Source organism: Phoca vitulina, unplaced genomic scaffold (genome assembly GCF_004348235.1).
Source record: "Phoca vitulina isolate PV1807 unplaced genomic scaffold, GSC_HSeal_1.0 scaffold5, whole genome shotgun sequence".
Lineage (NCBI taxonomy): Eukaryota > Metazoa > Chordata > Mammalia > Carnivora > Phocidae > Phoca > Phoca vitulina.
The window spans coordinates 27,188,699-27,211,923 of NW_022589708.1; positions in this window are offsets into that span (position 1 = coordinate 27,188,699).

Below are 23,225 nucleotides of genomic sequence, written 5' to 3' on the forward strand. Positions count from 1 at the left end.
AAAGTCATATACCTTTTACAAATAAGCCCTTTCATACATGATTGTTTGTCATGCCCATATTCAAATGATCCCTTATTCCAAACATTGTCTATTTGCCCTTTGATGGTATTTGGTTATTTCACACAATTGTGATCAGATAATTATGGATTACATCTGAAATCTGATTTCTTAAGAGGTACCCCATTTCTACCTGCATGGCTATGGATTTACTGGGAAGTGTTTCCTCAAGAAAGGGCATAGATCACATAGCTAATGTTTTCTTAGATGAATTAGGAAGAATTACCTATCACAGAAATAGACATGGAAGTGGCTTAACTTCATCCCAAGAAAATTATTTTGTTCTAAGCTAGACAAAGTTACTCATATCTATAACACTGGTATGATTTAAAAAAAAAAAAAAAGATTGTTTGAAGCAGCAAGAACAGAATGTTTTAAGGTTTGATTCACCCTGAATGATGTTCTGGTAAACCTCAACACAGTACATAAAGAAACAATTCATGCCTGTATTTAGCTTTCTGCTCAGAACTTGAGTTTCAGAAGGGCTGGGATATCAGTCTGACATGGTCAATGGATTGGTCGGTCGCAACATCAGGGATCAGACTTGCAATTACCTAAAGGGCTCCAGTCCCTGCCGGAGGACACTGTCAGAGTTTTAACTGGGTGGGCAGACAAGGAGAAAGATGAGACCCACATGTAGACTTTCACTAGTAACTCAGACAGCAGTATAAATCTCCTGCTCACAAGGCAGTCTCATCACTGGTCCTGAGAGAAGCTTATTTCTTTGACAACAGCCCTGGACTGAAGCAAAGAAAAGCTGTTTTCAGTTATTTGAAAACAGTATGGCCCTTTTTATTACAATAGCTCTTTCCTTAAAACTGAGGGTTGCAGACAGCAGATTCTATCTGTCTCCAGCAAGGACACATTTCATCAGGGGGCAATGTTCTCTCTTAGTGTGTTGAAGACTCCCTGGGGCAATACTTATTCCATAGCTTGGAATCTGTGGAATGGCTTTCCTAGGCTTCTTGATATTCACTACTCCCATGTTGTATTACTTAGGATTATAGCAGAGGGTTTGTTTGTATGTCCAGAAGGCCTCTAGTCTATGCTTTGACACCAAGATAAGCCTAGAAAAGTGTAAAACTGCCAGATAAATCACTTTGAAATACAATGATTTATTTGCATGTGTACTGTTTAGCATGATTACTGCTTCTACTCTCAGTACAAAACATTGCGTGTCCTCTGTGCATTAGCACCTCAACGTGGACCATAGCCTGTGGGTTTTTGATGCTGCAAAGGCAATTAAATTTCCACATCAAGCTCTCCAAAATGACAAACATGTTTAGTAACAAAAGCCAAATGTATTACAAGGGGTCTTAATATGTAAAGAGGTACTTTCAACATTTAGCTTAATCCCCATCATGGCATTTTAAGAACAACCATAGAATCCTTAGTACTCTAAAAAAGACATGACTCTAGAGGAAAGTAACAAGTAGGAAAAGTTTACTGCCTACCTCTGTTTCTCTGACTACCTTATTTGACTACTTTTCTCTCTCTCTCTGAATTGTCTGTCTCAGGTGGGCGGATTATTACTTTCTCTTCAGAGTGTGTACATATATATGTGTGTATAGGTATCATCCATATATAATTGTTTTTCACAGTTATTTGCAATTCAAAAGGAGAAATGAAATTAATTTCTATGTGGCACTGGCAAAAGCATCATTTATCATTTCCAAGACTTTACAATTATAAATAATGTCCAAATTATGGCTTCTCTCGTGAGCGTTAACTTACTGAATATCACTTGATGGGAAATTAATATTCATACAATGCCACGAGGCCCTGGTTGAAAAGGACCTCAGTGCAAAGTAGATTCTCTTTCATTTCCCCTCCTGTGGTACTGATTTTGATTGTGGAACAAAAGGTGTGAATTTATAACACGATGTGTGATTGAGTAACAGCTATCAGTAATTGGATGCAGCCAAGTTTGTAATGAAAACTCGAGTCATGAAAAATTTACCTGAGTTTTGTTTCACTACAAAGACCCCAAATCAATCTAGGTTATTAAAACATCTGGCTCAAGTTTTCAGTTTTTGCCATCCTGAAAACCCTACCTCAAATAGCTATTTCTACAAGGGGAGACCCCTTGATTTTTTGTTTTTGTTGTTCATGAATTTGTTATTTATTATATAGAAGCTACTAAGTAATTGCCACTGAATACAGTTGATTTTGGTTTTTTGTTTTGTTTTGTTTTTTATTTTATTTTGTTGTGTTCTGTTGGTCACCATACAGTACATCGTTGGTTTTTGATGTAGTGTTCCATGATTCATTGTTTTCGTATAGCATCCAGTGCTCCGTGCACCACCTGCCCTCCTTAATACCCATCGCGGGGCTGGCCCATCCCCTCACCCCCCTCCCCTCTAGAACCCTCAGTTTGTGTCTCAGAATATGGTTGATTTTGAATTTCTCTCAAGGAATCCCTTCCTTTAATAGTGTTAATAAAACCATGGTATCTTGGATAATTCAATTTCAAATTATTTTCTACCTGGAGAGCTTTAGAAACTTTTAAAAAATCTAATTTTCGAACGTAAGCATTGTCCCATTGGACAGGTTTTGTTTTTTTTTCTTACTGTAGTTTTGTAAAATAAATATTTGAAAAAGAGACTTAAGGACCAGGAAGAATTTTGGTGTCTTTGTACACATTCTTTCTCAGAAATAGAATAATTACTTTTCTTTAAAAAAATGAATTTGTGGATTAGAGTTGCTTTTCTGCACAGTGATAGAATGTTATGTTAATATGTTTTTATATTGAGATATTTGCACTTCCCTGGAACATAGACCCAGATGATTAAAATTATTTTTTTCTAGTAATGAGTCTTTGTGAATAAAATATCAGGGGTTTTAAATGTGTGTGTGTGTGTGTGTGTGTGTGTGTGTGTGTGTTAGATAGGATTTTTCTACTATTAAACTTGTTGCCATCAAATTTCAAAATATTCTTTTCTCCAGTGAAGAGGGGATCTTGCCTAATGTTTCAAAACTTCTTAAAATTTGCCAAAATAAGAGACAAATTTTAGGGAGTATATGTTACTATTAAATGAAAAGTCAAGAGATCTGAATTCTTCAATGAATGCCTAAATAATACTTTTACATTTCTGCTTTATTTCTCTTTTAAAAAGGAATACTCTTACCTGAGAATCAGAATCAGAGATATCAAGATAGTATAAAGCTTTCTGAAATCAGGTAAATGTTATTGTCTCCAGCATAGAGAGGAAAAGTCCAGAGTAAGGAAATACACAGAATATTAAAACTCGGGTGTCCAGACTTTTAAAGACTATTAACAGGATCACTGGGTGTGACAAATGACATAAGTATAGCAACCTCACATTGTGTTAAAAATCGATGTTACATTCCTCAACTGATTCACCTTAATAACATTGCACAAGTAAATAAACATACATATTCCACATGGGCTCATTATCTTTTGGCTTCTGGAACAAGAACTTTCCAAGAGTTATTTTTATGGTGAGGGTAACATTTAGATGAAAGTGCTTTCACAATATAACACCGTCCTTCCATCTAAGGACTGGAGTTATTAAGTTAATGGAAATTTGGTTCAGATAAAGATATACGAACATCCACAGAGAATATTTTAAAAGAGGTATTAAAATAATTGTCAATAAGTCATCTATATGTAAACAGTTCCCCTCATCTTATGTGGCAGTAAAAAACAAGTTTATGGGCTAAAGATAGATTTAGAACCATTGACTGAAGAGGGTGGACCACTGGCAAAAGGTTATGCATACAAAGTGTGACTTAAATTTAATATAATCAGATTTAGTTCTTTGTTCTCAAGGGCTATAATTTTACAGTTAGACAACCCTCAGTGGGACCTATTTTATATAACAGTAAAATAATAGATTGGATAAGATAGGTTTAACTGCCAGGTAAAACTATCTAAGTTAGCTGTAAACTATTAGTATTAGTAAAATAAAATTTTTTAAAAAATCAACCCTTAAGCAGTTGATAAAGACAATGTGGTTTCTTTTTTTTTTTTTTAATTTTTTTATTGTTATGTTAATCCCCATACATTACATCATTAGTTTTAGATATAGTGTTCCATGATTCATTGTTTGTGCATAACACCCAGTGCTCCATGCAGAACGTGCCCTCCTCAATACCCATCACCAGGCTAACCCATCCTCCTAACCCCCTCCCCTCTAGAACCCTCAGTTTGTTTTTCAGAGTCCATTGTCTCTCATGGTTCTTCTCCCCCTCCGATTTCCCCCCCTTCATTCTTCCCCTCCTGCTACATTCTAGTGGTTTCTTTTTAATATGCTCTATTTTATCATTAAACAGTTCAAACACACTGAAAAGTGTAAAGGAAAATAATAAACTTTATTTTGCAAAACCACTCAGATTCAGGGTACCTTCCAGATTGTACTGTTTGTTCTGGATCTTTTAAAATCTTTTGACTGTTGATGCCTCCCTGATTTTTCTGCCCTCTCTCTTTCATTTGAGGTATTCAGGAACCTTTACTGCCTCCTTTAACTTTCTAGTCAAAAATTCAAGTGCTTTAATTTAACCCACAAGGCCATGCTTGCACTCTAATTTAATATCCCATTACTCTCCTACCTGAATTCTCCTCACCAGTCTCTGTGATTCAACTGTGTCTATTCCATGTTCACCCAGTACCCTGCAAATGCCTTTATCATAGCTACAGTCCCACTAGATTTTAAAGATGTATTCACTTAACTGTATTATCTAGTTTAATAAGTTTCCTTGGGGTAAAGATTACATAATTATTGGGCCAAATACACTCATGAAAAGTATAGTGCTTGCTTCACAGATATGTTCATTAAATGGACATTTCTTTATGTAAAAAAATCTGTATTAAAGCCCAAATTCCCAAAAGTGCATAGATACTTGCTAAATGAAGGTTCTGGTGTAATTAAGAACTAAACAAACACTGAATAAACGTAAGACTTGAAGAGAGTAAGAGTAGACACTCAAAGTTATTTTAAAATGAAAAGATACCAATTTTATGTTTAGTTACTATTTTATATCCCTGGCTTTAAATGGAGATTATTAAATAGCTGCTTATATAAAATTAATGTGTATAGAATTCATATAAATTTATATAAAACAAATATAAGCTGCTAATCATGTATGTGATTTGTACATTCCTAATAATAATCTATTTTCTCTCCAAAATGGAATGGTCAATTAGATGTTTTTTGAAAAGATAAAGCACCAAAATTCCCCCCCCCCTTTTTTTTGTTATACTCAGCTCACTTCTCCTTTTCCTACTAATATCGCAGACACTCTGACAAGATTGTTATGGCAAGTAATGAAGTTTTAACTGTAAGGCATTCAACCCAAATTTAATAAATAATTTGAGAATTCCATGCCTCAAACAAGACCAGCTTTATTATTCAAAAATGGTCCGCTTTTATGGACACTTTATTGCTTCACATGAAAACGAGTGGAAAAAAAACCCCAGATACATTCTAGGAACTAATTTTTTCTAAGTTGTGCTTCAGTGCTTTAAAAGAAAGAAAGAAATATATACAGGAACAGCTGTTACTGCTAGATCGAGGTACTAAATAGCTGGCCTAGTAGGTTCTAATTATTGATAGTTTACCACAGCACTAGCCTTAGCTTCTGTAAAAACGTTAGCAGAATTGACAGCAGGAACACACATGATTTATTCATTAAGAATGATCTATAGCTTCCTGCATTTTAAGCTCCGGGCACAAACACTGTGCAATGCCATGTCATTCAGCAAGCACTGGTCTGAGACAGGAAGCACTTTAGCATGTTTACAGAAATATCTTTTAAAACAGACTTAACTATCAGACAACCCCCTTGTAAAGCCCTCGCCCTGAGAAACTTGGGTAAAAGATTATCACTCCACACTCGCAAAAATCAATTTTGAAGACTGACAGTTGTTCCAGACTGAAGTTGGATTTCCTTTTTTTCATTGAATTGAATTTCCTGTAGACTATGAATATGCTAACATTCACCAGGTGCTTTTTCCTGGCTCTAGTGATTTTTTTAAAAAGCCATTAAAAATCTCCCTTATGTTTTTATCAGGTATACTATGTATACAATGGAGAAGACTGTGATTGATAGTTGTTTAAGAAACCAACAATTGGTGAAAAGCAAGCCTGCCAATTTATATATGTACAGTAATAATGATAACATTAATAATAATATTAAGGAACAGTTGAGGGCATAGTGAAAGCCAGGCATCTGCTCAGCACTTTACATGCATTACCCATTTAATCCTCGCCTGAAACTCTCTAAAATAAGTGTTATCTCCAGTTACCAAAGCTCCCACCAAGGCTAATAGATATTGAGTATCTTGCCCAAAGTGACAGAAATTTCAAGGGCAGTAATCGACAACAAACTCTCAGAGACCAAGACCTGAGTTCCCAATCGCTATGTAAAATTACATTCTTAGTTTTAGTATTCCTCTCATTCCATGAGGAAATAACACATGAACCCATCACCCAAACAAGAGAGATCATTTCGATGTGAATGATTTCCAGATTTGTCTCCAAATTTTAGCACTTTCCTAAGCTGCTGATCTTTCCCAATGCCTAAAACTGCTCTGACCGCACTGATACCCTTTTATACCAACACAGCCCCCACCTTCATCTACTCCCATGTGCTTCATCTTTTCTCTGAACAAATTCAGACTTCAAACAAAACTTATCTTTGATCTTCCTCAAACCTCAGATCGAATTCTTTCTTTGAGCTGAGCAGCCACCATCTCGAGAATGGAGGAGATGCGGTGGCGGTGGCAAAGGATGGCTTCGGCAGGCACAATGAAAGCAGAATCGGGGGGCCTCCGTGGCCTTTCTCGGTTCTCACTCATGGTTGTGCTCCTCTCCCAGTTCCCAGTGTCTCCCAACACGTAGGTGCTTGTACTCTGGTGTCTCATCCTTCTTTCCTCGTATAATATGCTCTAGGCGAAAGATCTGAAAATAAGCAAATGAATGAACCAACAACAGTACAATCTCCTGCTCACATTTACTTCTAGTCCTTCCCTTCTGTATTTGAATTGTAAGAAAGGACTAAAAATATGCATCAAATGATAGATTTTTATTTATCACAATGCCAATGGGTAGAGGTTTCACTGAGCAAAGGGCCCTTTGCTTCTTATTTTACACTCATAACACATTTGTAGATACTTCCTCTTTAGCACATTCTCAGTAAAAGAGTGAAGCAAGACTAGAAGAGAGATCGAGATGTGAGAAATCTCCAAGAGTTCTCTTTGTATTGCATCTCATACGCAGTGATGATGGATGTCATCTGAACAATAACTGAAAGAGACCCTACTAGGTTAAAAATGATGCTCCTTGAGAATCTCTAAGTGGATGAATGGATTTTAAGTGGTTGGAGAAGAGGCAAATCAAAAAACAAATTGGGATTTTAAAATCATTGAGCACTAGAAGTGTTAAAGAGGCTGGGGGTACAAATGTACATAATATGACTTACTAAACTTAGAATTTTAATATTATCATGCCTCAGCTCCTGAGCGTTTCTCCAGAAATTCTCCTAAATGTACAGATTTGTCTGATCATAAATGTGTGGTTGTCTACTCACTTGGGGATTTAGTGCTTCTTAATAATCTCTGATTTTTCCTTAAGCAGTTTTCTTTCTGTCTTCCTCAAAAATTATTTCAAACTTTAAAATTTTCCTACAAGCTTTTCCTTCTCCTGTGCCTTCTCAGTGCTCCTTGTAAATGTGTTGGGAAAGTTTTCAGCTTTAAGTGATGTAAAGATGATGTTTGGGAAAGAAATCTCTATGAAGTCACCTGGAAACACTTCACATAATGCGTACAACCCTTTATATTTATATTCATTAAAAAAAGACAACTGGGCATAGTGGCAAGACTGAAAATGAAGGGACTTGATAAAATTTGACTCTAACTCTCATATTCAGTTACTGAGAAATTTTAGAAACTGTTCAGTTTTCCTCAGTATCGGTTTTTAACATCTTCTTTCAACTCAATTCTTTTAGAACTGATAAACGGTTACACAAAATTTAGTACCTGATGATATACTATCAGATAGTATTCTCTGCTTATTTTCAGTATGTAAACTTCACTCCTCAATGAGATTGCAACTTTTTGTATGTTCCTCAGAGTAGCTGGCATAGTGTTAAGCAGGTGGCGGTCAGGACTGACTTAAGAAATCTGTCTTTAGGGGTCCCTGGGTGGCGCAGTCGGTTGAGTGACCAACTCTTGGTTTCAGCTCAGGTCCTGATCTTAGGGTCCTGAGATCAGCTCAGAATCTGCTTGAGATTCTCTCTCCCTCTTCCTCTGCCCCTCCCGCTCATGCTGTCTCTCTCTAAAATAAATAAATAAATCTTAAAAAAGAAAAAAATCTGCCTTTATCTTAGCTTTATTTCTATCATAATGTTAGCTGATAATCCGATATGTAATAATAACTCTTTTGCTTAGATTTATGAGGGTAGAATTTCTGAAACAAAACCAAACTTTTTTGCATAAGTTGAAGGATTTGCCCTCTGAGTTTCATGAATATCCTGTGACTTTAACGCTGTATATTAACTGGTCTTTTTAAAACATAATATTATCTATTTGGATTACTGGCTGCATTACATATATATATACACACACATATATATATATATATATAGTATTACAAAATATAAAAAACATTTGCTATGTTTAATTTCTACAATCCCAAGGAAAATTTCCTGTAAAGAATTCTACTTTTCTACTTTAAATATTAATTTAATTTCAAAGCCTAGAAACATGTAGATCATGATCAATACATGAGGAATATAAAAAGTCTGAAGCATGATAAAAACTGCACAGTAGATTTATATATTCATTTTTGTGGTTTATGGGTAGTTTATTATCTACTTTTTACTAACCTCAAAAGAAAACAGTGTCTTTAAGAAACATCAACTTTTTATATTAAATCAGAACAATAAACAACTCATGGAGATAAAGATAACTTCATTAATGATGATCAGAAGCTGGCTCGGATATAAGTAATTTCCGAGTCTTATCTTTTGTTTTTAGTCTCAACTTCAAAAGAGTAATGAGAATCAGCTTTTCCTTCTCCTGCTCCCTCTCAAGGCTCTTTGTAAATGTACTGGGGAAGTTTTAGGCGCTATGTAATGCTAAAGTGATGTTGGGAAAGAAATATATTACTATATTTTTAAACAGTATGTATTTCCATTATGTTCTCTCGACAGTACTAAATAATTACCAGAAAAAGAAAGCCATGACCAGAGTCACTGTTCAGCAATTACAAATACAAATATGGGTTTGTGATTTTCTGTTGCTGTGATACATGTTTTAATCACAAGAAAAAAGGGTACGAATACCCAGAACTTTATTTATTAACTGTTGAGTATTAAGTGTGAAATATTTGTTTCACAATATTGAGTGTGAACCGATTTGTATGCCTTTGAGGATATAACCTAGAAGCCAAAAGTGTAATAAAATCAGGTGGATGTAATATTAACAGAAGAATATTTTTGCTGAAATACAGTTAATGTAGAATGAAAATGTAAAGATGAGTTCTATGAGAGGGTTAAGCTTACTTTTTTTCTTCTCCTTCTCCTTTCTCCTCTTTATTGTTTCTTCATCTCCTGTCTTCAACTTCTGAGACTCCTTCCTACTCTAAAGATGTAGGAATGATCTGTGGGCTAGGGAAGAGTAGCACCTACCCTTCCTCCAGATTCTAGTTCTTAGTCCCGTTTACTTTTATAATAAAGTCTCCCTCTTCACTCGGCAACCCATGCCTCCCCCTCTCCTCATGCCATCCGAATACCTCATACCCGCACACCTCCACCCCCCTCCTCCTCTACTTGTCCATGTACAGCTCTTCTTCTTCATTAGATATCTCTAGATACTTGCAAAAACATGGTGAATTCAGGAAGCAGGAAGATGTTTGGCTTGATATTGAGGGCATTTAAAGTGATGTTAACGCTAAAGATGTAGGCAGGAACCATGTCAAATACCATTTGGATTGCTAAATCAACAAATTTGGATTTTATTATGAAAGTCATGGAGTGGGTAAAGGACTTTGAGCAAAGACATATTATATTCTTACTTGTGTTTTATAAAAATGACTCTAACTGAAAATAAAGGATACATTGGAAGCAAGAATACTGGAGCCAGGGAAAATATTTTATCTCTTTGAATAATTATACATGTATACACAAAAAAACTGTAGGTATTTTAATGGAATAGATTACATCTTATATGTAAGGATTTTATTGCCAAGTGACTTGTAAGTATACTCATAAGAATACTAAAGTGTGATGATCTACATAAATTTTATTACATCTTAAAGTGGAGAGAAACTAAAATGTTGTGGGTCTTTCAACAATTAATTCAATAACTTTCCTTCTTAAACACACACATACACACATATCCTCTTACACTGAAATTGGCAAAAGCACAATTTGTTAAACTTTAGAAGGACAAATAAATGTATTAAGTGTCCATGTTATTATAATGTAATTGCTTATTGCCTAGGAGGCACTATGTGCTGATAGAGACTTTCAGTAGAGAACATTTTGTAAGATTTCTTTAGCCCGAAGGCTATAGTTGGCATTGTATCTAAGTTACTTTCCTCCAATAGCCTTCATGACTACATTTAGGTTCTCAAAGATCTTAGTCTTATTTGTCTACAAGAAACATAGCTCAATGTTTTAACTACCAAAATTAGCATAAAGAATTCAGTAAATTAGAGAAACGGTTAAGTGACGGGTATTAAAAGAATAAATTGTCTTTTGTCTGAAAATCAGTAAAGGAGTATACCACACACCTATCTATGCACACATAAACCTCATATGCCTGGGTATTTTGTGTGTATATATGAGAATTGTTATTTCATATATAACAATTGTGGAATCTGAGACAAATATCTAAACAGAACCAATGGTAGTTTTATAGCCCATTTTTCAATAAAGTTGGCCAAGATTTTACAGATTTGAGTTAGTCCAGTCAAAGTGAGTGGCAACATCGCTACAGAACTGGATGGAGTCTAGAAAGATTAAGAGCCCGCCTCGCAGTTGGTGCATGTTCAAGAAAACACCCACAGAGGGCGCCTGCGTGGCTCAGTCAGTTAAGCGTCTGCCTTTGGCTCAGGTCATGATCCCAGAGTCCTGGGATCAAGTCCCGCAGGGTAGGGTAGCGGGCTCCCTGCTCAGCAGGAAGTCTGCTTCTCCCTCTGCTCCGCCCCCTGCTCGTGCTCTCTCTCTCTCTCTCTCAAATAAATTTATAAAATCTTTAAAACAAACAAACAAAAAAACACCCACAGAACTAGGGCCGAGAAGAACATTTGATTTTGAGGTCGGGCACATTCAGGTTCAAATTCCAGTTTGAGCACTTACTATTGAGTAACCTTGAGCAAGCTTCCTAGCCTTTCTTGAACCCTTTTTCCTTATTTGTAAATTGAGATAATAGTATTAACCTTAAAAAATTGTTGTCAAGATAGAATGAGGCAACACATGCATTACATCTAGCAGAGTCTAAAAGCAGTTGTTGTAATAAAAAATAGCTTTCACGTAGTTGCAAACTGAACTGTCAAAAAAAAAAAAAGAGAGAGAGAGAGAAACACACAAACACAAATGCCTTTCACAGCACCAAACAGTTAAACTGTGATTATTTCTGGAGGAGAAGTTGAAAAAAATTAATGAAAAAAAGGAAGAATTAGATACATTAACTAATAAAAGTATCCTCAGTAGGTGGTTAGAATTTTAATATGAAAACTGATGGAAAAGGGAATTTCAGACAGAGAAAACAGTAGAAAAAAGTGCTAGAATATTTGGATGTTTTAATACGGGTAGGTGGTACTGTTTGGGACCAAAGTGGGTTTCCGTCTGGTCATAAAGAATCTTGACAACCACACCAGGAAGTATAATTTGATTCCTGATGCGCTGAAGAGCAACTGACATGTTTTGAACAAGTATATATCATTAAATAAAATTTCTTCCTTTACCAAGGTTTATGTCTCCCCTATTTCAATTTTTAAAGCTAACGATCCTATTAATTTTAAAGCTAATGATCCTCAATTTTCTCCTTAAATGTGTAAATTAAGAAATCATATATATTAACAATTATCACAAATCCTTTATAGTATTACAAAATGTTTGTAAAAAGTATTTTTGTACACTTAGCAATGCTATTTTAAGAATTTTGCCACAAACATTCTGATATTGAGAACTAGCAGTCATAACATATTTTTAAGTGCTTTGTAAAGAAAAATCTTCCCATATTTGAGGATGTGATCTTATCAGAGTCCCCAAAATTTCTCTGAACTCATGATGAACCATTCTTCCTCTCTCCTCCCTGGAGAGGCCTTGTAGGTTCTTTCAGAACAGACAAAACTTTCTTGCTACTGCATAATAAACAGGCTGATCCCCCATCCAGTAAACATTCTTTGGAAAGAAAACAGCTGGTGTATGAAAGAGACGCTTGCTCACACATTTCAAGATAACTTCCGATTAGATTTATCCTTAGATTATTCCAACCCACAATGTTTCTGGCTTGAATATAAAACATATTGAGTGTTTCAGGAAGAAATATTTGTTTCTGAATACCAGGCTCTGTGTTCAGCCTAGCAGAAAGGTCTCTTATCTCTTTAGGCTCCCACAGGCTTGTGGAATAAAAGTGAGTTGTGCATCGTTGGTTTGCTGTGGTCTCTGAAGCCATATCAAACTGCCTGTGTCATGCTCTTCATTCAACAGATGGAAAATATTGCCTTACAGCTCAGTGCCAGGAAGAGAGGCTCATTGGGAGAGGTGAATAGGAGCCCAGAGAGGCGTACAGGTCATGTGCATTCCAGGGAGGGGTTAACGGTCAAGGGAAGTCGAAGTTCACTGAGGCAAGACAGAGAGAAATGGCCAAGCTGCTTTTGTGATTGATGATCAGTAGAATGCGAAGGAAGAAGAGAAAGTAAGCACAAAAAGACATTTTAGTGTGGAACACAAGCCTTAATAGTAACTATCACAACGAACTCTGATGATGATTTATAGTGTGGCTCTGAGGCAAATCCACCCATCTGGAGTTGTTAATAATATGCAAACCAGGAAAAAAAAAAATCTCAAAAAAAAAAAAAAGAGTACATTATAACCGCAAAAGTTCTTCTGGAATGTTGCTTCTTCTTTCAGTATTTTCTGTCCTCACTTAATATCTAAAGTCATCCGTCTAGATACAATCGCCCTGTGTCATGGGGAATTGCAGTTATAATCATGATTCCCCCCAAGCAGAATCATCCGTCCACTTCTCATTAACTCCCACGTTTATTGGGCTTGTATCTCTTTCTGAAGCTACCCTTCAATGTGGCTGCTTTTGTATTTTCTGAATTTACTTTCCTCCCTTAGTACCGCATGTTATATCAGCCCTCCCCAAAACTGAGAAGTGCAGACCTAATGAAGCGATTCCCTTGATATCTTACAAATCCAGATGGTGGCAGTCAGTAAACATACTGCACTCCACTGAGGGGAAATCTACAGGCTTTGCACAGGCAGAAGAAATCGTAATTTACTCCGTTCGTGAAGATGCCTTCCTATTTCTATGTGGCCTTCACGTTAAAGCGTGCATAGACCATTTCAGGGCAGAGTGCAGGACAGGTAGCATCAAATTCAAGTGGTCGCCTGAATACCCTAATAACTCTCAGAACACAGACATGTTTTCTTTTGGTAAAATGGTTTTGTCTACCTCGAAGCCCTTTTGTAACAAGGTAGAAGGTAGATGGATGATTAGATGATGATGATACGTAAGTAATAGGATATCTTTTCCCTCATAATGCTGTAAGTTAACATTTAGTAAGTGCTTACTCTGTATAAGATACTTTAGATTTCTATTTACCTCTCCTCATCTCTATTGAATTCTACAAAGCAGGCTCCATTCTTGGCTATGTGTTTTTTGATATGGAAATGGAGACACAGTTTCAAAGTCACATGGTCACTATATGAAAGAGCCAGTGGACCCATTCAAGCAAAGGTCAAAAGCCCATGCCCTCAACTGCTCTGCCAGGCAGCTGTCATCGGGGGAAAGAGCTCAAATTGTGAACTTAAAGCCAATCACAGGGGCGCTCGGGTGGCTCAGGTCATAGTCCCCGGGTCCTGGGATCGAGCCCCGCATCGGGCTCCCTGCTCAGCAGGAAGTCTGCTTCACTCTCTCCCTCTGCCCCTCACCCTCTCTTTGTGCTCCGTCTCTCGCTTTCTCTCTCTCTCAAATAAATCAATAACATGTTGGGGCGCCTGGGTGGCTCAGTCATTAAGCGCCTGCCTTCGGCTCAGGTCATGGTCCCAGGGTCCTGGGATTGAGCCCTGCATCGGGCTCTCTGCTCAGCAGGAAGCCTGCTTCTCCCTCTCCCACTCCCCCTGCTTGTGTTTCCTCTCTCGCTCTGTCTCTCTCTGTCAAATAAATAAATAAAATCTTTAAAAAAAAAAATAAAGCCAATCACATTGAAAGCTTGTGAAATGGGGCAAGAAGGACCTTTCCCCACTTCCAACATGAAGAGTACATACTGTTGTGCCCCTCCAGTGCTCAGAAGCTCAATACAATTGTTATTTACAACCTGTGGCACTACGACTGGGACAGAAGAACGTCGCACCTGTTGGTTAGAGCTGCTCAAGTTACTGCAGTCTGGTTGACACACCCCTGCAATAAGCACCCAATTCCAACTACCCAGTTTCATCTCTCCTCTTCAACATTAATAGTCTTCTACTTTCTTGTGATTTGTTAGTTGCTCACCTGCAATAATTCACCTCATCATAATCAGTGTAAACATTTAATCTTTCATAATAAGATCTTTCAGTCAAACTCTGAAAAGTTTATATAGAAACACCAGAGAATATTTACAAGACTGGTCCAATGTTATAATCATGAATCATCTTATTTTAGATTTGAAAACAATTTAAAATATATTCGTAACTAGAATTCTTAAAAATATTTGAATTTGTCTTTGGTACACTAACCTATTAATATATGCTACCATTAGGGTAAAAATGTGCACATAAGCAGTTTACTGGCACTTTTTTTTTTTTTTTACAGCAACCACTGACAAAATAAACGAGCATGGTGATTGTCAGGGTTGCAAGGAAGGATCTCCATTACATTACTTCAAGTAACAGATGATTTTGCATCAGAATCTGTATGGATAGAAGGAAAACAGTAATCACCAACATGGGACCAGGTCTCACAGAAACTCAAAGCTATAGAACCATGATACATGGAAAAAAATAAAAAAACAAAGTAGAAGGATTAAATCAGGATTTAAGGTGTTTTCACCTTAGCTGAAGAACTTTTCTTGCTGCCAAGAGCAGGGATTCGCTGAGGCTGACCATGTACCAACGGCAGGTCGTCTCTGCCTTAATTTTCTTTCTGCTTCTATGCCTGAAGGTCACGCTGCAACTCAAATGCAAATTCCTTTTCTCTTTTGCTACGTCTGTCTAACTCCAGGCTCTTTTCATATTTTACAAGTAGATACCTTCTTTGGCTTTGTGTTAGAGATTTAAAAACTATACGTATTATAAACTCGTATCTTTCTCAAATAAACTGGATCTTACTTTCTGACAAGCAACAGGAGAGAATTGGCTTTTTTAAAATGCATTTAGAAGGTAACAATTCACCTGGAGGTAGGCAGCCACGGGAGAGCTGATTCAAAGCTTTGACCACATCTTGGCCCTTGCTTGGTGTTATTGTAATTCTCTCAGTTTTTCTCAGCTCTTCAAAGTGTGCAGTCTTTCACAACAACCTACGAAGCAGAAAAAAGAAAAGGTCGCTTAAGAGTTAGGTTCAGTGAGTGCTGTTTCAGAATATTACATAGGAAAAACAATAATCAATATGCTTCCTACTTAGGCAGATTTTGTTTTCTTAGCTTAATTTTGAAAAGGAATCCCATGTCTGGAGAGCTGATTTATGAAAGGGCATCAAATTTCAAATCTCTTTCATTCATTCACAGGAAACTTCCTTATTAGAAAATAGTTAATCAAGTCATGAGTTAGATAAAAATTATTCCCTATTTTTTCTTAGAAATATTTAACCTGGGAGCATCTGGATGGTGCAATCGGTTAAGCATCTAATTCTTGGTTTCAGCTCAGGTCGTGATGTCAGTGTTGTGAGATCGAGCCACGTGTCGGGCTCTGTGCTGAGTACAGAGTCTGCTTGGGTTTCTCTCTCTCCCTCTCTCTCTGCCCCTCGCCCATCCCTCTCTCTAAAATAAATAAAATTTAACCTGAAGATCATTACTGTTTCTTTAAATCAGTTTTAACATTAACTTTCAAGTTTTGGAAAAAAGTCTCCTTCTGCTTGGATGTCTGGAAGCAGGAATATGGGTAAAGCAGGAGAGAAATTCCATGATGTGAATATAGCCAAATATTCCACTTACTACCATTATTCCTTATACCTACTTTTTGGCTGAGAATACCTAAACATCTAATATCGAACTCTATTTGCTATCCCCTTAAAGAATACAATTGTGAGATTGAAATGGGACAGTAATTCTGTTTGTCAAAATTTGTTGCCTGGATCCCATATGTATAATACTGGATCTATTATTTTTTTCAGAAGAAAAGGAATCAAGCTTTGTAGTCTAATGGAGGAAAATAATAAGCATAAAGGAAATAACCGTAATATGAAAAATAGAGCAAATTCACATTAAGCGTCAATACATAAGCATTAATATGTATTATTGATGAAAAATGATCATATGTTTTCAGGGCAGAACTTACCATGAGATAAGCTTCTCTCATGAGCAATCCTTTCCTGACTTCCTTTCGATAGAATGTACCTCCCCACACATTCAAACACAAATGAGCACATGCGTGCACACACACACACACCCCTCTGTGCTTAACTATGATTTCCCTCTCCCTGCTCATTTCTGTTTCAAATTGCTTCACTTAGAAAGAGAACTTTTCCAACTAGCTAAGTTTAAAATATAAATCATTTGAGGAAGGAAATTAATATATAAATTCATAGTCATTTTAGTAGTGAAGAAGAAATTTTTAAATTTCTGGAGAAAATATTTGTAATCTCAAAGGAATGTCAGTTGATTCTTTTACATTCTGTTGTATATTATAGCCGGACTTTGCCTACAATTTTTGACAGACAGAACAGACGGAAGTCTGAAGGAGTGGAGGAAAGTGAGACTGGGGAACAAAGCTATACTCATAGAGATTAGACATACTTAATAACATTTTCAGAAGAAAATAAGAACAAACTCAACAATGATTCAGCCATTTTTGTTTTGTTTGTTTTGCTTTTACTTCTCATACTCCTACCTTTGCCCTCACGTAATGCTTTTTCTATAGTGTCTCCATTCTCTTTACCCCTTGGGAATACACACACATGTAATATATATGTACATATAATATATAGGTATACCTGTGTGTGTGTGTGTGTGTGTGTGTACAGGTATATATAAGGGTGTGTGTGTGTGTACATATAAAATTAGGCTAAAAATAAAATCAGTTTGAAAATCTAAAAATAGATGCCACATCTATGTTTCCAAGCACAGTGTATTATTAGCGTGTGTTTTTACATTGATGATATCCCTTTACTTGCCTGCTACTAATCCTTTCTGATTTTTTTAAAGACAAAAACCTTATGTGTGTTATTTATGTGTGTGCATAAATAGAAATCTAAAAAAACAAATCAGTATCTATGTATGAATAATTGAAACTCATATGTGGAATTTAAGAAACAAAATAAACAGTCATAGGGGGAAAAAAGAGAGAGGCAAACCAAGAAACAGACTCTTAACTGTAGAGAACAAAATGATGGTTACCGGAGGGGAGGTGGGTGGGAGGATGGGTTAAATAGGTGATGGGGATTAAGGAGTGCACTGTTGTAATGAGCACAGGGTGATGTATGGAAGTATTGAATCACTAAATCGTACACCTGAAACTAATATTACACTGTATGTTAGCTACCTGGAATTTAAATAAAAACTTAAAAAATAGGAAAGAAATAATAGCTAACAACTAGAACTTTTCATCTACAATAAAGATGGTGAGAATTAGAATTAATTACTATAAATTAGAAACTATGGGCACCAAGACTATTACTTACTTTCCTCTGTCTCTTGATCTAAAAAAATCAACAGAGAAATAGCCTCAAAGAAAACTGTATAATCGGAGGGGAATGAGGGATAAAACTCTGCACTAACAAATCAGTAGCAAGACCCATGGCTGTGTTTTATATGATGCTGAGTGGTTCATTCACATTCTAAATCTCTAGGTACCCCTCTTCCTTCTGCCAATCTCTTTGCATAGAACAACATTAATAGGTTCTGGTATACAAAATCTGATATTGACAATAGACTCAATACATCTCACCTCTGCTAAAGGTGATTTTGAAAAGTAAGTGATTTAGGCACAGTTTCTCCAAGACTTGCCCATATTCTGTGTTAAAATTAGAGTAACCTAGGATTACTGTAAAGATATATAAAGCCTATGTGACAAAAGCGTTGCCTTCTGAGAGAAGAAGCAGACAATAACCAATATAAAAGGAAAGCATTAGAGGCAGAGGTGGCAGAGGTGAACTTCTGATGAAAAGGAAATTACACATGGTAAAATCTTGAAAACAATAATTAATCTGTAAGAGTACAAGCAGACATTGTTTAATTTAGAATGAATGACTTGAGTTTTCAGTCACATTCTTCCTTGTATAAATATAATCAGCATTATCTCTGATGTCAAAGAACAATAACAATGATATTATAGCAAACTTAGCAGGATTCAGAAAAATTAATTAATAAAAATTCTTTTTTAAATGGTTTTTAGATCTTCTAAGGGTCGCTATTAAATAATGTTGCTGGTGATACGTAACTAGGAAGAAAGACAAATTATTTGATAAAACATCAAGATAAAAGTAGAAATTAAGGAAAGTGTTACTATTAAATCAACAAGATATAAAATATTGGCATATTAGATCATATCCATATTATTAAGAGCATTCTTTCACTATCTTTAAGGGGAGGGGGGAGGGACGAGAGAGAGAGAGAGAGAATCTTAAGCAGGCTCTATGCCTGCTTGGAGCCCAGTGCGGGGCTCGATCTCACAACCTTGAGATCATGACTTGAGCCAAAATCAAGAGTCCGATGCTTAACCGACTGAGCCAGTCAGGTGCCCCAAAAGCATCCTTTCTTTTTTTTATGCTATTATGATGGCACATTGTCTAGATCAGTGTTTCCCAAAGTGTGATCTCCAGACCAACAGCATCAGCATCCTTTGGGAATTTGTTAGAAATGCCAGCTCCTAGAGCCCACCCAGACCCATTGGGGGCTGAGGTCCTGCAATCTGTATTTTGAGAAGCCCTCAGGTGATCCTCACTCAACGATAATTTAATCCATTGGTTTATATAAAGGCACAAAAGAAATTAAATTATTATTTTCAAATTGTAAAAGAATACTAGAAAAGGGAAAGTATATTACAACAAAAACTAATTTTGTAAGCATATTTTCCCAAAGAGTTCAAGTAAGAATAAAAAGATACTGTGTTAAATAAAAACACTGCCTTGAAACTAATATTACACTATATGTTAACAAACTAGAATTTAAATAAAAATTTGAGACATTAAAAAAAGGACATGAACTTTTCCAAACTGTGTATTTGAAACATGAAAGAGTAAACATAGGGGCACCTGGGTGGCCCGGCCGGTTAAGCATCTGCCTTCGGCTCAGGTCATGATCCCAGTATCCTGGGATCAAGGCCACATCGGGCTCCCTGCTCAGCGGGGAGTCTGCTTCTACCTCTGCCTGCCTGTCTGCCTACTTGTGATCTCTCTCTCTCTCTCTGACAAATAAATAAATAAAATCTGAAAAAAAGGAAAAAAAGAAAAAGTAAATATAAATCATCCAATTAATTGTATGCTGTCAAAAAATAAGCTAAATTTCCTATATAAGAAAAGATTAAAAATATTAAAGAAAACCCTTTATGTTGATCAGTGTCCCACTTTTAATTTCCATGTTTGCTAAATTTGAAGAGGAGATGCAACAATGACATAAAGAATGTCAAGTAAGATAAAAATTATGTGGTAAATAATGGACCCCTTACAACTTTTGATATCAGTTGGAAAAATCAATTATTTGCTATTCTCCATATGGTTATAGCATTATCTGGTTATTCTTACATGATGGTAACTGTTGCTAAATAGTCACCAAGATATGTACAAGAAGTGTAAAATATTCCAATTTTTGCCAATTTGATGTCAATTATGTTTAAAATAAATCATAAAAGTATCAATTTTAGAAAATAAAAATGCTGCCTTAATTTCAGGACATTTTGCAATATGTATAGAGCACTTTTCCATACATTACCATACATTATTGCCTTGGTTACACGCACAGATCATTTGTCAAAATATCTCTTTATAACAGATCAATTTTATAGTGATACTGAACTCCAAAAAAAAAGTGCTGAATATCAGTAAAATAATTTATACAGATTAGTGAAAAATGACACTGCATCTAAGAAAAAAAATGTAGCAAATATGAAAAAATGGGTAAAAGGTAATGCTATGCTTCAGGGATGATCAGGTCTGGATGTAACTGTTGCTTTTTTTCTGTTCTTTTTTTTTCTCCCTACTCTTCATATTGGATGACCTGCAATTACACTCAGGGATATTGTCCAGAGTATAGTTTTTTGACAATGGGAAAAAATTATTGTAATCATATTACTAATCTTATGTGACCTACATCCTTCATAAGGAGAATTCTGAATGAAGCTTTAATGCTTATGAATACTTTTAGTTCCATAGCCTATTCGTTATCCCTAGGAGGTGTGGGTATTTAATCTGTCAAACATTTGTAAAACACCAAAAGCAGTATGGCCTTTGACCTGGGTCACTAAAATTGTACCCCATTCTAGTGACTTTTTGATTTCACCCAGCAGGTCTCATACATTTGTACCGTGCCTTATGAAGCGTTTAGGCAGAGTATGATCTTTGACTTCTGGCCACCTGTGTCCCATACTTTTTGTGTGAAAGAAATAAATGACAGGCTTGGAGATTAAGTCCAGCTCTCCTTTTTTATTCAGGTGTATTGCCAGCTGAGTTGAATGACCCATGGGTGCCTTAATTTATAATATTTTTTTTACTGTTATAACTTGTAGCAATGCATGTGTTACTGACAAATTATCTTAACATTCTGTGTAACAAATGGGTTCTATTCTTTGGTAAGCAGGTATAGCAATCCAATAAAAAAAATCTAACATTGCATGCACACATACGTATATATCCTTAATTACTGCATGTGTTTTCCATATTAATGTCATCATCTTGTTTTTAAATCCAGGATCTTTGACATTTTGAAATGCTTTCCATGAGCTTACGGGAGGGTTATATATATTACTATTCCAGAACCTATCCTGGGGATAACGTTTGGAGATTATGTTGTGAGCAAGTTTCATTTTAACAGTTCTGAAAAGTTCTGTGAGAATCAACAACAAAAGGACCTCACTAATAAAGCATAAAATCTAAATTACTCTTTAGTTTCCTGTCACTTTAACCCACTCCATCAAGAGATAATTATGGAATCTCTACTGCATATCCAGAACTGTGCATCAAGTCATAAACCTTAATCACATAGATAATGTGCTCCAGTATTTGGTTACCCAAGTTGAGTGAATCTGCTCACTAATTACTTGGCTTTAAGTCTCTCAATTACGTTAGACAACAGATTGTTCTACTTTGGCAAAATTCTAAACAGTGTTTAAACAGGCACTGTGGAAAATAGAAAGATGGGTTTCTTCCTTCTAAGAGTCTGATAAAGAAGCTAAGACAGATGCACAAATAACCATAGCATAGGATCAGATTGCCCACATTCCAAACCAGAGGTGCAAGCAATGGTTTATGAGGGCTTGGCTGAGAAAGATGAGGGGAGGCTTCATGGAAGAGGTAGCATTTATCCTAAGACTTGGATGACAAAGGATTTCAACAAATACAAATAAGAGAGAAAATAACCCAAGTGGAAGTGAATAGGATGAACCATTAAAAAGAGAAAGAAAAGAACTGGGCCTGTTAAGGAAAATGTCAAGTAGTCCATATTGTATTGATAATAAGACAAGTGAAGAAAAGTAGTGAGACTGAAGTAGGAAAACATGGAGGGAGCTGGGCTAAGGAGAATATTAAATGCCGTGCTATCTCTGAGTGACTTATTTCGCTTAGCATAACACTCTGCAGCTCCATCCACGTTGTTGAATCACTAAATTGTACACCTGAAAGTCATATTACACTGTATGTTAGCTAACTGGAATTTAAATAAAACCTTTTTAAAAATAAAAATAAATGTTTGTTAAGGAATTTTAATTTTATAGCAATAAGGAGTTGAGAGTCATCAGATTTTTTTAATCAAAGGACTTAATTTTGACAAGAGATTTTGAAAATAAGATTAGACAGATAGAAAAGGCTGCCATTGGAGTCATATAAAGCTGATTTCTATTTCCAAATCTTAAACCTCTTAGGGATATGAATAAGTATTCCTGTGCTTCAGTTCTCTCACCTGGAACAGTTAGGAAGAATTACTTTCCTATCAGGGTCCCTGTGAGAATTTATTCAGGTAATATGTACAATGCATCCTAACAGAGTACCTGGGCTATAGCAGGTGAAAAAAAACTTTGCCTTGCCCTGTTTTCCAAGGGTTTCATGAGTGGGGAATTAAAGACTGGAAGAAAAGAAAATGTAACTATGAACCAAGGTGCTAACAGAATATTCATATTTTACTTTTAGGAGAGGTTCATATAAAATAGGTTTTCAATATAGATTTACCTACATGTTTATAATACATACAGTAGAACAATATTTAGCTGGTCAAATTCACCCTACTTCATTTCAACATCATGGATGAAAAGTTGAAAGTTACGGTTTAATTTCAAGTCATAAACTTAATCACATAGATAATGTGCTCCAGTATTTGGTTACCCACGTTGAGTGAATCTGCTCACTAATTACTTGGCTTTAAGTCTCTCAATTACGTTAGATAACAGACTGTTCTACTTTGGCAATTACTTCTACCCCCCCCCCACTTGCACATACCTAAAAATATAGTATTTTATATAATCTTTACATGTACAGATGAAATAGCATGGCCAATTAATTTGTTAATTTAAGAGATTGTTAAATCAATTTGTTAGTTTAACAAACATTAAGACGTTTTGTTAATTTGCTGTTAAATGTTACAACACAATTGTCAACTCAGATAAACAGTTTGAAACATGTACACAAC